The sequence below is a fragment of the Ambystoma mexicanum genome, chromosome 10 (genome assembly GCF_040938575.1).
Source record: "Ambystoma mexicanum isolate Mex_15411 chromosome 10, UKY_AmexF1_1, whole genome shotgun sequence".
Lineage (NCBI taxonomy): Eukaryota > Metazoa > Chordata > Amphibia > Caudata > Ambystomatidae > Ambystoma > Ambystoma mexicanum.
In genome coordinates this window covers 1182333894-1182351729 of record NC_090932.1, presented here as the reverse complement: position 1 = coordinate 1182351729, position 17836 = coordinate 1182333894, and positions in this window count along the sequence as shown.

Below are 17836 nucleotides of genomic sequence, written 5' to 3'. Positions count from 1 at the left end.
AATTGAAAATTAAACTTAATCCAGGTTGTGAAGAACCAGTTTTCATAGATACAACTAACAGTGTGGGTGAAATATCTGATTTTGTCAGAGGAAAAGAGAAGGAATTATTTCTCAATGTATTTAAAGAAGTAATTGGTAAGCTGGTGGAGTACAAGCACATCATTGTGCTCAAGGCTGGTGTTAAACCTATGTCACATACCGTCAGTCATATCCCTATAGCCTTGATGGAAGATGTGAAAAAGGAGTTACACAGATTAAAGGTGGATGGAGTGATAGAGGAAGTGGATGCTTCTGAATGGGTTTTCCCAATTGTTGTTGCCAGAAAATCTAATGGAAAGATAAGAATCTGTATGGATTTGAGAGAATTAAATAACGCTATAGTAACAGAAAAGAATCCTCTACCAGTGATTTCAGAAATGTTGAACCTGGTTGCTGAGGCCAATATTTTCTCCACCATTGATCTTTCTGCTGCCTATCATCAAATGCACTTACACCAAGATTCTATGAATTATACTACATTTATCACACCATTTGGTACATACCGATATGTTAGAATGCTGTTTGGATTGGGTTCAGTGGCTGCTGTATTTCAAAGACTTATGATGCACCTGTTGGAGGATTTGTCTGGGATGTATGTGTTTCAGGATGACATCTTAGTGTATGGACGAGGAACTGGACACCCTAATGAAATATTATGCAGGGTTTTGAAGAGACTGGAGGAAAAGTGATTAACTGTAGGGTATACTAAGTGTAAATGCGGGTGCAGTGAAGTGGATTATTTAGGACATATGCTGTCATAAAAGCTATTGAAAAATCACCCCATCCCCGCAACAAGGAAGAACTACATTCATTTTTGGGATTAGCAGAGTATTATAGTAAATTTGTGGAACGTTTTGCAGAGACTACTCAGAGAACTCATGGAAAACAATGCTAATTATACTTGGTGTGAAGAACACGAGAGTATTGTTGATGTAGTGAAGACATGTATCATAGAAGGACCCTTGTTGGCAGGGTTTGAACCAGGAAGGAGGACCATTATCACAGTGGATGCGAGTGGTAAAGGTTTAGATTCTGTTTTATCTCAGGTCCAAGTTGATCGAGAACAGATTATAATGATTGCCTCCAGAGTGGTTGCTGATACAGAAGCACATTATTCTGTGATTGAGAGAGAACTTTTAGCATGTTGTTGGGGGGCAGAGCATTTCAGACAGTATGTGGGTCATTACGACCTTGGCAGTAAGGGGTTAACGGCGCCAGTAATGGTGCCGGAGCCGTCAACCCCTTGACGGCCCATTACGAGTCTGCTTGCGGGACCCGCAAAGGGCGCTTGGTAAAACCAGGCACCCTTAGCGGGTCCCACTAGCAGACCAGGGAGCTAACAACGGGCCTGTTATTAACGGGCCCGTTGTTAGCTCCCTTCCCATTCCCATTGAGCCCTATGGGGGCTCGAATGGGAATGGGGATGTACCGGGTCCGGGTTCCTTGAATGAGGAATTACCGGGTCCTCCAAGGTTGGAATGGCCTGGTAATTTCTCATTCAAGGAACCCGGACCCGGTACCCGGTAAGGGGGTAACCATGCCCCAAATTGCGGCATGGTTACCTCCAAGGTCGTAATGACCCCTTATGTGTGGGGAGAGAAATGTTTTATAAGAACGGATCACAAACCTTTAGTTGAAGTCTTGACGGTTAAGTAAATGTCCAGAGCCACGCCCACAATTGCCCAGTTGGGCCTTAGATTAATGGAATATAATTGGAATATCGTGTATGTTTCAGGGAAAAGGAATTGTGATGCAGATTTCTTATCTACGATCCCTAATGAAGGCTGTGAGGTGGGAACTGATGCCAATGAGGAGTTCGAGGAACAGATTTGCAGTGTTTTGGATGCGTTGAGTCAGGAGAATTGGATAGAGTGTATCGAGGAAGATAACATTTTGATCCAAGTCAAAGAGTGGTTTGTGAAAGGATGGCCAGGAAGAGATAAAGGAGAGGAGAAGTATAATGGTTATCACATGGTCAAGGATGAGTTGACGACGATTGAGGGTGTTTGGATGTTGAGAGGGACCAAGGTGATACCACCAGTAGGGTTGAGAGACTATATTGTTTACTTAGCTCAGGAGGGTCATCCAGGGATGTCGATAACAAAGAGGAAATGTCCAACAAAGAGGAAAATTATAGAAAAATATTGGTGTCCAGCAATGGACGCACAGGTGGCAAGACCTTTGCAGTCATGCTCACCCTGTAACAATTGTGACAAGAATCTTGTCACCAAGAGGTTACCCTTAACTCCTGTTGCAGTTCCTAAAGGGCCGTGGATGGAGCTTTCTGATTGATGTGGTTTGTCCTTATGAAGAATTGGGACAAGGTAATAAGTTCTTGCTGGTGCCTGTGGACAGATATACTAGATGGCCGGAAGTCGCCTCATGGAATGTGTTACGTCTAAAAGGGCGGTTGGTTGAGTTTTTGGAAATTTTCTTTGGAGAAAGGGTTTTCCTGATGTGATTTTGAGTGACAATGGTTCACAATTTAGAAGTAAGGAAATACTTGATTTCACCAGTAAGATTGGCTTCCAGTGGGAGTTTTCATCAGTGTACCACCCAGAGACCAGTGGGATGGTGGAGAGGCTCAATAGGTTCCTTGGTGATTGTGTGCATATAGTCCAGGTGAATGGTTTGGATTGGAAGGAGAATCTTTGTGATTTATTGTGGGGCATTAGGATAACGCTACACAGTGCCACAGGTGTTTCACCTTTTAGGTTGATGAGGGGTAGGGAACCCAATAGTAAACAAGTTGTCAAGGGAAGGTATGGCAAAGAAAAGTAATGATGTAGAGAGAGAGAGTGGGATCATTGGGTCTCTTCCTGTTATGAGAATGTGGTGAGGTTTTGGTTCAAGATACCAGTAATAGTGGTAATGTGGATGAAGGTGTTGTTGATCTTGCTCACAAGGCAGTAAGAAAGAGCATGAGGGTATGTAAAGATTATTTTTATTGTGATCCTGGTTGCTCTAAGTCAACCTTACACAAAACTTACGAAAAAAAGAAAAAGCATATAAATGCATTAGTGCATACATCCAACAAATATCCTTATACACATTAAAATAGTTCATCAGAACAAACCGTAACAAACAAATAAAATTAACTATCATAAATTGGCAATACAGTAAAATTAAGAGGAGGAAGAAAACCAGATAGACTCAAAAAAGGGGATAACTAGATGCCAATTGCAGCAATATGTGTACAATGTCAGCTTTAAAAGACAAAGGGCCTCATTACAAATCGCCCGGTATGGAAACAACGGTGGCGGTAAACCCGCCGCCACCGTTGTTTCCATGCCTGGCGGTCACAACTCCTGCAGGTGGGAGGTGATGTTCCCGCCAGGTCTGACCTGGTAGGTTTAACACCGCCCGCCTGCAGGCAGACGAGGAAACACCGGCAGCATTACGAGATGTTGCCGATGTTTCCATGATCCCCATTCCCATTGAGTCACATAGGACTCAATGGGAATGGGGATTAACACCATTCCGCCTCCGTGATTCCCAGAAAACCGGGGTTGTAATGCCCCGTTAATTCCGGGAATCACGGAGGCGGAATGGTAATACGAGTCCGGCGGTAACCAGGCGGTTTTACCGCCTCGGTTACTGCCGGACTCGTAATGAGGCCCAAGCTCCATTCAAGCTTTTTATGACTGCTATTGTAGCTTTTGTTTCTTCGCCGCTAGATAAATGGCCAAAAAAAGCTTTAACATCTAACACTTCATAGTTATAAGACGCATTTATCAAGACTAATGATCTGTAGGTTGAAAGTGTCTGGCAGCGCAGAACCATATATTTTCTATTCTGAAGCACACTCATATCACCACACAGTGCAAAAACAACCCCAACTTCTCTATTTCGAGATCTTGTTTGTATAATTTCTCCTGTAGGGTGCAGGTTCAGCCTGTATCTTAAGAATTATAGAGCTCAATATGCATTTGGAAATGGATCCAGGTATTTTGGGATACTCCCCAGTGGTTTGACCAAAAATGATAAGGTATAATACAATTTAGATTGCCTTGGACTTGCAATTGTGGCTATCCAGTCTGCCCTTGATAAGAGCCTTTTAACCACATTAGGATAAACCTTGAGATATTCCACTGATACTTCAAACCTTGTTAGAATTCCATTAGCTCTCTGCCTGAAGTTACTCGCTGCCCGATGCTGAGACTGCAGGATATCTGCCAATTCCTCATGAAGGAAATCCTTCAGAGGGAGCAGGATTTTTCTATATAATGATAGAATCCTCCAGTTCAACACTGCTCAGTGCTGTGAGACCCAACTCGAATCGTAAGGAGGACATGGGTATACAGTCCGGTAACCCCAACAGTTTTTCCAGATTATAGCCTCAAACCTCTCATACTGTATGTAGCATAATGTGTGACTAAACTCTGTTCCATATAGCATAGCTAGCACCACCTTCATCCTATAGTATACCAACAAAGGACAAATAGAGAATCTGAAGTACCTAGATGTAATTCCTCATCTGAGCCCCAGCCTAAGTGACCTTGACGATACGCGAGAGGCCCACATCTTTATTATCCATTATGTCCAGTTTGAACCCCAAATAAGGAATAGATGCTGAAGGTTTTATTAACTGGATGTCCATGTGCCAGCTAAGTGCCCTTTTACCTATCTTTTTTTCATAGATCAAATTATAGTTGTTTTCTTCTCATTAATCACCAACTAATGTCTCACTGCACATACTTTAATAGCATCCAATAGTCTCTGGAGCCCCCGCTGGGTCCTATCCATCAAAATGACATCACACACATAAACTAGAAGAGGTACATTCAATTACAGCAGCCTTGGAGGTGCAGAGGAGGACTTCATCAATGTATTTATCATGTCGGCTATGTAGAGGTTGAATAGACACAGAGCTACACTGCAACCCTGCTGAAGCCCCCTCTGAGCAGAGAAGGTCTCTGACAATTCTCCCTGTGCATGCAGTCTCACGCACAACAGATTCCGATCATGTAAATGAATCAGGATTGCCAGCAGGGGCCCCGGAATCTGTCAATCTCTCAATTTGAGCCAGAGCAGATTACGGTTCACACAGTCAAAAACCTGTGAGAAGTCAACAGCTGCCAGGAATAACAGTAAATTGCTTGCTCTAAGAGATTCCTCTCTCAACCAGCCAACCACCAAACAGTGCAGGTACGGTCGCATCCCCTTGAGAAACCAAGTCTGGTACTTCCCTAAAATGCCCTTTTTATTTATCCAGCACTCAAGCTCCCTCGGGGCTAATCCTGAGAAAATCTTACTCTCTGCATCATGAAGGGAGATCGGACGATAGCTCCCCGGATTTGCGGTGTCTCCTTTATTACATATGGGCACTATAATGGCTGTGTGCCAAGAAGTTGGCACCACCCCATCTTGCAGAATGGACCCAAACAATATAAATAATACCCTTGGCCATAATGCCACATCCGACTTTAATATGGCATTCGAAAGGCCGTTTGGTTCAGCTGCCCTGGAGTTTGATGTTCTTGTTATCATCATCTCTATTAGGCCCTCTGACATATTTAATTCCCATGCCAGCTTCACTAATGGACAATCAACGACAAGGTCTGATTTCCTATATGCATACTGAAAATGCTTTATCCACTCGTCCTCTGCAATCACATTACTTTTCAGGTGGCTTTGGGTATTTTGAATAGAATTCATTATTTCCCAAAAGTTCCTTGTATCTTTTTTTACTAGGGTCTCCAGCATTTTAATTCTGTTGCTCTGTATCAATGAATCTATAGCTCTTTATCCAGTTTGTAAACCTTTGTTTCATACTTTTCACGGCCAACAAACCTGTGCCCCGAGGCTGCGCAGATTCTCTCACCATGTGAATTTCTCTTCTAAGCCGTCTCTTTTTCTCTTGGACCACTGCATCATAATTATGAGTTCTCTTATTCCCCTCCTTTGGGTATCCCAGAGAGGTCTTTTTAAAACTTTCCAAAAAAGCCTTAAAACAGTTTGGAGTAATCCAGACGTTCCTTTGCTATTCAGAAGATCCTACCATAAAATTCTGGACATGATTATTATAGCCAACCAGGCTCCCCACATATCTTGAGAGTCTCATTCCTACCTGATTAACTGTCAACACATTCATCATACGCCCACACGGGATAGGAAGGGGGATCTTCAGACTCATTCTTAGCTGTGCCTGATCACTCCAATTCGAGTCCACCACCCTCAATTCTTCACATATCTCAAAGAGATCTAATGTTACTGTCACATAATCTAAATAAGCTATCTTCTCCCCTAACTGCCAAGTTGACCTCAGGGGAATATCCCCCTCTATTGCACCAGTAAAGATTCTCAAATTCCATGTGGTTAAGAAACTGACCAAATGGAACCTTCCCCCTCCCCTGCTTCATTTCTCTGGAGTAAACACCCTCCCTCATTGCTTTGCACCACATGAAGAACCGTATTGAAATCACCAGCCATAATAATGTTGGAACCCTTTTGATCACACAAAAATGCTTCACAAACTTCTCCAAATTGTTAAGCCAGAACAACCACTTCTATGCGAGCTGCATTACTGTATATATTAACTAGCAATATCGTCTGACAATGGCATAGCCTCTTCAGTTTTGCTTCCACTACCAGTAGGCCATAGGTATCTACACTAAGAAGTTCTGCTTCTATCAACATGGAATTTTGTATCAATATAGCTAGACCTCAGAAGGTCTTCCTGTAGAGCCTTTTATCGCCCTTCCTTTGTTGGAAAGCTCTAAACCCATCCACCACCATTGGTACACAAAGCCATGTTTCTTGTAAGAAAATTATTTGGTTTTCCAGGAAGATTTGTTGTCTATCTGTGTTCCCCATAAAGCTATTAAAGTCCCGGGACTTCTAATTTACCAAACTAACATTCGGGGTCTATATGGTCGGGCTATATCTGAGACCGATCTTGTGGGTCTAACTGACCACCGCACAGGTTCGGAGTAAGAATGTGGCACACAGTTAGCTTAAATCCTAACTTTTGTAACACTCCCGCCCAAGTACATAAAAGAGAAGCAATTGATGAGGAGCTTATTTCAATAAGTACCCGATTTGAGGCACTATGCCACTTAGGAAGCTCGGTTTTTAACAAATCTCTGCTACTAATCGCTGACAACCCGGGAACTTTCTTCAAGAGGGATAGTAGGTTGGTGCGATTCAAGAAGGGACTATCAACCCTCAGGGCTGTATCTAGCAACCGCTGTCTCTAGCAACCTGGCATATGAGTCACCTACGCAAAGTAGTGACGAAAACCCAGACAAAGGGCCTCATTACGACCCTGGCGTTGGCACATGGTGCTAATAGCACCATGGTCCATGCCGGTAACTTACCGACTCTGCCATTGCGGAATGGGGAATTACCGCCCCATTCCGAGGTTGGTGGGGTGGTAATTCCCCATGCTGCCATGGCCCTTCCCCATTCCCATTTTTGCCCCATAGGGCTCAATGGGAATGTGGAAGGCACTGAGTACGGTGCTGCAAATTGCGGCACCGTACTTAGCACCAAGGTCCCTTTGCGGGTTGGTTTTTAACGCCTGCAAAAAGAAGGCGTTAAAGTCTCCAACCCGCAAAGGGACCTCGTAATCAGGCGCTAAGGGATTACCGGTAAGGGTACCCTTAACGGTACCGGTAATCCGTTAGCGCCAGGGTCGTAATGAGGCCCAAAGACAGAGACAGAGATATCACCTCCAAAGTCACAAGAGACAAGGAGAGGTGCGAGAAAGACAAAGCAGATCAAGCACAAGCAAGTACATCTCCAGATATGAATAGAGAGGGAAAGAGATGGAAAGGAGATGAGGACAGAACTGATGAGAGGGCATTCACACAGAACGAATGGATGGAAGGTCCGATTCTTTTGAAACTCGATGGTAAAGGCATTGAGGTTGTGAGACAAAAGGAAGAGTCAGACGACTGAAAGAGAAAAGAGAAAGAAAAGGAAAAAGGATTGAGAGACGAAAGAATTAGGAAAAAAGATCGGCAGAGACGAGAACAGCTGTATCTCAAAGAGCAAGAAAGGAAACGCGATCATAAGCCAAGAGCAGCTAATGATCAGGACAGGCAGGAACAACGAAGAATAGAGGAAGAAGAACAAAAAATATGGGAGAAGAGAATAAAAAGACGAAGGGATGAGGAAATACGAAGGGCAAATGAACGTAGAGATGCAAAGAAACAAGAAGAAGATAGGATCAGAGTGGAAGCGAGGAAGCGCAAAGAGTTCGATGATGGCATAGAAAGTAAGCAAAGACAGAGAGCATGGGATCTTGAATATCTGGAATGAGAGGTTAAAACACCCGATCCAGTAGTAGACTGGGAGGATATAGAATAATTATTTCCTGAATACGATTCAGTACCAGGCACGGCTAGGGCAAATATCGAAGATGACTTTGACACCAGAAGCATCGGGGAAACGATCGATAGAATATATGATGAAATGGGGCTAGAAAAGGTACCCCAAGGGAGAGGAGAAGCACTCAGCTGTATGACACTGAGGACGCCCCTAGAAGTAGCAAAATCAGAGAGCTCTTTCTAGATAGGTTGACACTAAATAGGAACGAGGAAGATGAGAGGAGTTACACGAGTTGGGCACATACAATATCAGACGCAGAAAGAGAGGAATATGAAGAAAAGGAAGTCGAGAGGGGAACGCGAAAAACGCTTCTCTGGAAGAAAAGGAATAAGATGGTCAGATTCTAATAAATCTGCACCCAAGGCATCAGAGTCAGACACACAATCAGATCGACACAAAGGAGTATCTTACGGTCAGATGGGGGTGTCTCCACCGCCCTATGAGAGCCGACTAAGGACATTACCAGGTAGACGGTGCTGCGGGACCATTACCCCTGTAGTGGATAGGAACATGATGAGGGAGGAGAAGGAGTGTCATGTATTACAAGGAACGAGGCCACAGTATATACCCCCGCCACATATGGACCGAGAAAATCTGAAGAATAAGCTCCCAATGTTGACATCGGGAGCCAGAGAATTAATACATGAGCTAGAAAAAATGGCAGGAGGGAACACGTTAGCTATAAGGGATAATAAGGGTATTTTGATCACCATACTTGGTGATAGAGCTGATGATGTATGGACACGAGCAGGTTATCCTGGCGTGACCACAGTTAATACTGCGCACGATGGAGCTCCATTTAACAATTGCAGAGCTGCGGTATGGAAAGCATTATGATTGCTATACCCGGATACTTCTGACATGGGAGCTATAATGACACGCAAAATGAAGGAATCAGAAGATCCTTTGCTTTACATTCAGAATTTCCATGATGCATGGGTGCTGGAAATGAGGGAATCTTGTGGGAAATCTATACCCATGTTCTACCATATATTATGCCATGGGCTGCCAGATCAGGTACAGAAGCAGCTCAAGAAATTGGTAGGAAGCGAGGCCAAACTGTGGTCAGAAATACAATTGACCATAGCTCACTATTGCAGGCTACTGCAAGAAAAGATTTGCAAAAAAGAGGCTGCACGAAAAGCTGAAGAGGCAAAATTAGTGCAGAAGAAACTGTCAAAATATGCCATTGAAGGGGCAATGATAACCAGCACACACCGATCCAATATACTGCAGTTCAATAATCAACAGCAGGTTAATCAGGGCAGTAATGGGATTTACCCCAGAGGGAGAGGCTTTCGAGGAAGAGGATGGCAGAGTAATCAGGGAGGTTTCCAAGGTAATCAGGGAGGTTTTCAAAACATGCAAAATCGCAAACAGGATATGTCAAATGGGTAAATAATCAGACCACCGCCTATATGTTGGACGTGTGGGATGACAGGGCATTTAGCACGCAAATGCAGAAGTCAAGGCATGGTGCAAACCCACCAAGGAACAAGAGTAGGAATGGTGAATCCACCTGTATTTTTATAGAAGGGTGGAAATGGAGTTGCACAGAATCACACAGTGCAACAGCAAGTGCCAGGAGCACAGCAAAGCTTGCAACCTCGGAACTTAATATGTTTTCCACAAGGACAGTCTAAACAATCGCAGATGCAACTGTCACAGACAACAAGTGCAGGACACGTACTGAACTCTGGAATAAGAACCAACACTGGTGATAGAGGAAGTCCATTCACGCAGCATGGGACAAAGTTATATATGGATTAGGACAGCTCACTGGGAAACCTGATGTGTTCTATCCTATCAGTGACACCAGACCCTCATGAGGAACCAAGGGTAGATGTTTTTATAGGGGATAAAGAATATTCCTTCTTAGTTGACACAGGTGCAACACGCTCATGTATACTTGAAGGCAAGTTTTCTTTGTCCAGCAATTCCATAAATACTCAGGGCTTCACAGGAGCAAGCAGTCGTGTTCCTTTTACAAAAGAACGTCCAGTCTCTATCGGAGAATGTGACATTAATGTGCCACTGCTATATTCCAGGCAGACCCCAGTAAATATATTGAGAAGAGACCTGATAACAAAGTTAAACATGACAATCTCGACAATCTCATTCACGGAGAAGGGCATAGCATGTTTAAATCCAGGAATGCATTATTTAAACGTATGCAAAATTATTAGAGCATATGCAGGACAATCGGCTATGAGAGCTATTCCATTGGAACCAGAAATATTCGCGTATGGAATACGCATACTAATGGCAGGGCTACCAGGCATTGCAGACAAAACCATGAGAACCCCAGATTAATTTCTATTTAGTCCAATAATACCTATGCATGAGGAAAAGGAACAAGTATTTCCCTTGGCAATACACACAGCCATAGTGCGAGGAAAAATGGCTTTGATCGATGGTTGTGATGACGAAGGCAGACAATGGTGCACAGTAATTGTCATTGAGGAAGGGTACAGATTGACTGATGTCACTGATGACGATAGATTTGACGAACAAGCAGGTGCAGATGAAACTTCAGTTGAGGTAAATTTCGTTTTCTGGGTGAGAATGATCACAAGAGAGGTGCCCTAGAGAATGTTGCTGGTGAAAAAACGTCCTGAATATTTTAATGACGACATGGCCCAGGTGCCTGTCTCACTTGAGACCACAGGCCCCTATGATGTAGGCTTGTTAAAGGGAGTAGGAGAAGTAAAGATTAAATTGAAACCAGGAGCAATTTTGCCAAGAGCATGACAATATCCTATGTCTAGGGAAGCAGATGAAGGGATTTTCAAGACAATTTCTGCTATGATGGAGCAGGGCATCTTAGTGACGTTAGAGTCGTCATGCAATACTGTGGTGTACCCTATCAAAAAATCAAAGGGACGGTCTTGGCGTTTAGTCCAGGACCTTAGGCCAATAAATGATATTGTAGAGGCTGAGTTCCCTCTAGTCCCTAACCCGTCCACGATCCTATGTAATATACCTGTCGAGGCACAATATTTCACAGTGATTGACTTGAAAAATGCATTTTTCTCAATCCCATTGCACAAAGACCCACAAGATTTGACGTCCTTCACGTTCAGACAGATGCACCTGAAAAGCACAAGGTTTCCCCAGGGGTACTGTGAGTCTCCTTCAATTTTCAACAGAGTCCTGCAGATGGACCTAAGCAATATTGCATTAGAGAGTGTTGTCTTGCAATATGTGGACATCTTAATTTGCTGCACAACATAAGAAACGTGCAAACACGATTCTATCCAGATATTGACTATATTGGCTGAAAAAGGATATAAAGTTGATAAGGAGAAGTTACAATATTGTCAGCAAGAAGTGCTGTACATAGGCCATCTGATATCACATGAGGGGAAAAGGGTTACCCCTGAAAGGGCTGAAGCAATATTGAACACAGCCAAGCCACACACTATAAAACAGATGTAGAGTTTCCTAGGATTGTGCAGTTATGGCAGAGCATGGGTCTTTGACTACAGCTCATATACCAAGCCCTTCTTACAAGCCCTAAAGAAGGCACAGGGGACGAAAGAAAAAATTGAATGGACCGACACCATGGAAGAAGGATTTGTCGCACTAAAAAAGGCCATTTACATGGCACCAGTTTTAGGAATTCCCAATTATGCAGAGGAATTCTACCAGTTTTCACACACGAATGGCAGTGTCATGACGGCAGTACTCACACAGAGAACCAGTGGAAATCTAGACCCAGTGATGAGAGGTCAATTCCCTTGTGAAGAAAGTTTAGCTGCCGCAGCGTTCACCATAGAGAAGGCTACAACCATTGTGATGGGATGCCCTATGACGTTGTTCGTCGAGCACGCCCTATTTGCCATTCTAGAGAAACCAAAAAAAACATTGACATCCCAGAGAGCTTCTGCATATGAAGTGATCATATTGAATCCATCGATTAAGATAGTTTGATGCAAAATAGTGAACCCAGCTATGTTTATAGCAGAACCAGTCACCGAAGGAGAGCCGATCCATGACTGCACAAATTATGAAGAATTCTATGATGAGATTCCCAGAGTGAAAGAAAATGCCTTGGCAGAAGGAGAAATTGTCTTCATTGACAGAATCAATCAAAATGATGGGCAAAGACATACAGGCACCGCTGTAATGAAACACATGGCAAATGGAGAATTTCAAGTACTTATTAGTGCAAGATTACCATCTCATTACTCAGCACAGGCTGCAGAGTTATTGGCGTTGATACTTGCACTCGAGAATCACGCAGATCAGGAAGTAACGGTGTGCAGCGAGTCCGCCTATGTTACGTCGACAGTGCACGCATGCCTAATGTGCTGACAAGGAGGGGCTACCTTCGAGGGGACGGCACACAGTGCAGCACCCAGCCCTATTGGACAGACTGATTAAGGCACTGCAGCTCCCAGTGGGCATAGCAGTCGTGAAATGCGCCGCCCACACAAAGGGGACAGATCTTATCTCACGAGGAAATCAAGCAGCAGACACAGAAGCCAAGCGTGTGTCAACCAAAGACGAAGTCATAATGGATGTGGAAATAACTTATGTGCATGAGAGAATGATTGTTGCACAAAGTGAACCTGACACTTATAATAACATGGAGAAAACCCAATTAATGGAACTCCAAGGTGAAGCACCACAGGAGAAAAAGAATCTCTGGAAACAGCAAGGGTGTTCTTTAAACCCCTCCGAGAGCTTGTGGCGACAAGACAGCACTGGTAAACCGGTGATGCATATGGCCCTATTGAAGATAGCAATGGAACAGTTTGATTATCCAGCGCACAAGTCAAAAGAGAATTTAGCAGCAACGATCGCTGAAGACTGGTTTATACAGAATTTAGCAGAGCACGTTGCATTTTTTAAAGTGAACTGTATAATCTGTCAACAGTTCATGGCTGGGCATACACTAAGAGTAATTAGAGGAGTCATCCAAGGCCTAATGGGCCTTTTCAGCACTTGCATGTCGACTATGTCGACATGATACAAGTATGCAATGAATAAAGATACCTGATTGTTGTAGTATGTCCTTTCTCAAGATGGATAGAAGCAGTTCCATGTACACATCCAGACTCTGTGCAGCCACAGTTTTAGTGCAGGAAGTATTTCCTAGATGGGGAGTCTGCGAGGTAATGAGGTCAGATAATGGTCCTCATTTTGTGAATCAAATATTCGAACAGATCAGCTTGTTGCTTGGAATAAAGCACATGTTTTCTTCGGCTTATCATCTGCAAGGAAATGGGATCTGTGAGAGACTCAACAGCTTGCTTAAGGACAAAATAGCCAAGTTGAAGTTCACTCTGAAGAAAGGGTGGTTGCATTGCCTACCACTGGCATTATATGCATTAAGGAACCAACCAGGTTCTGACCACCATCTCACGCCACACGAAATCGTGACAGGAAGGCGAATGAGAACACCCCTAATGCCTCCATCCAGAGTTAGAAGTGAAGCTCAGCCAACAGCAGAACTTTTAGGATTGGAACTGCGTAATTATTTGAACTGTCTTACTTCCAGTATTTCTGTCATTTCAGGGCAGTTGCAGAGACAAGGGTGTAGAGCAGTACAGAACACAGAAGGAGATGCTTCAACAAACCAAGCTCAAGAATTTCGTGTTCCCCAACTGTATCCTGGAGATGCGGTCCTAGTACCTAACCACACAAGGAAGAAGTGGAACGAGCCCCGCTTCAACGGTCCGTTCATTGTGGAAGACGTAACGCCGTCTTCTGTCAAATTGCAGGGCAGGCATGCTTGGAACTTTATGGGGGACTTCAAAATCTGCTCTGGAGAAACTCCTCTGCCCGCACCCCTACACGAAAAGACTACACACATCGGGTAAGAACCACAGCACGTGCAGACACGATCCATGATGAGGAAGAAGGATGCAGAAGCTGACATGTGGAAAGACTAAAAAACTTTATTTGGACTGTGGCTTGGTTCTGGACATTCCCTTTTAAGCTATTCATAAAAGGAAGGTAAAGCGAACACTCTGTGCATGCCTGTTGCAGAGTAAAGGGAAGATCTACATTCATAAAGCCACAGTAGTTTGTTAATTTGGACTGAGGCATACTTAAAGCCTTGATAAGAAGAAAATTATGCCAGACTCTGATTGTGGCTACAGCAATTGGAAAAGGGTACAATATGCTGATTCATTCCACACTGAGTTCTTGTTTGGATCTGCTCATGGTGTCACCCAGTGATGACCTTTCAAGGAACATACTCACATATTTCAAGTTGGTGTTGTGTTCTTATCCTTTGCTGGTTGGGAGAACGTGTCGTATTCCATCTTTTATTCAAGATCCTAAAAATGAGGAAGTGATAAGAAGGCTGCTTATAGTAATCACTGAACAATTCTTACAGCTATCTGAGTACAGTGAGGAGAGTACAAATGCCCATATCCGATGAAGCAGCTCACAGACTAGGTTATGTGGTGTTTTTTTTGTCTAATTGAGGATTACCCGCAACTTTTTGGAAGACACACTGATGTGGCCACCTTTCTGAGGGATCTAAGAAATACTTCAAATCTGAATGTAATCTTGGAAAACATAATCATCCAAGTGAGCATCTATTCTGAAAGAAATCACAGGTCGGTGTAGAAACTTTTCCTCCGAGGGACAGATCGAGAAGTTGCTGACAAAAGAGAACTTTGACCCCCACTCAAAGAAAGTCAAATATGTCTTCAGGGCTAAAGCAGATTTGAGGCAGCGATTGGGAGTTAATCTATGTTATAGAACTCGTATAGACTTACTGAAGTCGGTTTTTCTCCACACTAAAGAGACTTCTATAGCTTGAATGGTGAAAAAACTGGTTCCAGACATACGGATAAAATTGTTCTTGTCATCCAGGAAGCAGACAGCTGAGTGAGGATGAGTTATTTAATCAAGACAGCAGCTTCCAGAAGGAATTTACAATGCAGAAGGGGAACTTAGAGACAGTGAATGCCTGGACAGAGGAGCTGGGTGAAGTGATTGACCAAAAATGCTGGCTGCGTTGCTGTGGTAATGTGAGGCTTGTGAGCATGGACTGGGGCTTAAGAGCGTCGCAAACCAAGCGTCTATTTAGGACCTTTTGGATCCCAGTGCATCTGTTTAAGCAACACTTGTTGGAAAATGATCTGTGCTGAAAATGCAAACAAGCAAGAGGTACCTTAAGTCATCAGATCTGGTTCTGTCCCAAGACTAAGGAATTCTGGGAGGGAGTTTGTGAGAGATTAGGTTTGGTGTTGAGCTGCACCATTCCAATGGTTGCATCTCTCTTAGTACTGGGTGATGTGTCATTGTTAGAGGATGTTGACTTTAGAAAGAAAATGTGGTTCCTTAGGGCCTGTATGATTGCGAAAAAGATGATTCTTAGGGCTTGGAAGACGTCCAGCTCTTTTTGCATCGATGAGTGGGTGGATGAGCTGCTTACAATCTCCACCTATGAAAAGGCAATTTGCAAATTGAAAGGAGAGACTGAAAAGTTTATGGACATATGGGGGATCTTTCTCAATGTGTATGGTTAAAGTCTCATGCTGGTGTGTTTTGTCCAAATTCACTATTACCCTGAAATGTATTCTGATTTGCTCTTATGCTAGCCAAGATCATGCCATTTTACGTGGGGATGTGTTTATTGATTGTTTATAAATTGTACTACCAAATGATACAGTTAGATATTCTTCTGTTTCTTTCTCTTCTCCTTTTCTGGTCTCTTTTCAATGTTCTCTCTTCTTCTACTTTTTCTCCTTATGTATGTTGTGTTATGCATTATGAGATGATTTTTTCTTCTTTTTCTTCCATTTTGGACTCAATCTTGTGACCAGGTTTGTAATTTTATGAAGCTTGTTCATTTCTAATTGTATTGCAAACTTTATTTGTGAAAATAAAAATGATCAAACTGAAAAATAAAAATAAGTTTTTCCTTCCTTAGGTAATCAAGATGAGAAACTTCAATAGTAATTTGGTTGTTCCCAACGAGGGAAGATGCTCATATTGTCCAAGAAGTAAATGTTGCAGGGTGATGTATCTTTGCGTCATTTACACTTGCAATATATTCATAATCATATTGCTTTCACTGACTGTGAGAACAGTAGTTTTCATAGGTGCAAATGGAACACAGAATCCTGTATATCTTCCTGAGTGAAAGGAAAATGTACATTTGACAACTACAAGGCAGCCTAGACCCTATGTAGTCATTCCTGTTCCAAGAAAAGATGGCAGGCTACCTGAGCTTGAGATGGATGTTGTCAATAATAATACACATACAACACTTGCCTTAGAGAATGCTTTTAAATGCCAGAGACTAGGTTCGGCGGATCAGGTAAGGTAAGGGGTTGATAAAGGTTGAGCCTACACAAATAATATATGCCAACACACCTGGTCCAGTGACAATTGACCCAAGAGCAATTCCCAAAAGAAAGTCACATGGGGACATTTTTCGAGACATTTTCATGCCTAAATGGGCTGCTGAGCAGATGAGACAATCTGAACTTTCTCACACACAAGAAGCACCTGCAGGTATGCCCCGTCCTCTAGTAGATGTGCCTATGATTCGTCCAGAAAGCAGAGGCTACATAGGTACACTTCATGATATGATCAGGGAAGCTTATATGAAAAGAATGTGATCTAAAAGAAGCACACAGGAAGATAATTATGAATTAAATGATTACCTGCACAGCACGGCACATTTGGGAAATAACATATGGTACCAAAATATGAAAGAAGTTGGAAGAAGAACGTCAACCGAGGAATGCTTTTTATGTGCACTCCTGCCATACAGTATGGGAAAATCGAAAATCTTCATAACTATTGAAATAGACGTCCAGACAGCATATTGTCTTTCACATATAGCACTTTGCAAAACAAGAGGCCAGTTCATGGGAAGTGATGCCTCTCTCAAATGGGCAACTGAAAAGACAGATCCAGATGAAGATGACTATATTCAAGATATAAAGACAAGAAACAATGAAAAAACAAGAAGGCTTGTGATCAGATACGAGAAACCTGGAGTAAAAGGAGCAGAAATTAGAAGAGAGGTAAACAAAAAACTGGAAACCGCAGGAAAAACTGCAGACGAGATCCAAATTTGGAAGAACAGAGGCCAGATGCAGATCTTGGTATCAGTGCTATCACCGGATGGATGGGAAAAAGGAGTAGTGATCTGCAGGGCCTGGAGGTCATTGGTTGTTATCAACCTACCATTGACATAGTACAGAATGGCTGCAAGCCATTATGGCCAAGACTTGCTAAATTACTGACATGGGTCAAAGACAGAAGAGGACCCTTGACATAGTACCATTGGAGAGCTCTAAGCTGTGTGTTTGAAACAATGGAACTAGAAAAATGAGAGAGAATCATAACTGTAGTTGAATATTTGATGTACCAGGAATGATACATGGAACAGCAGTAATCATGGATCATTATTGGGCTTGTGGATCCAAAGCCTACATAAGGCTACCTAAAGATTGGGGAGGAATCTGTATACTGGTGAATGTCC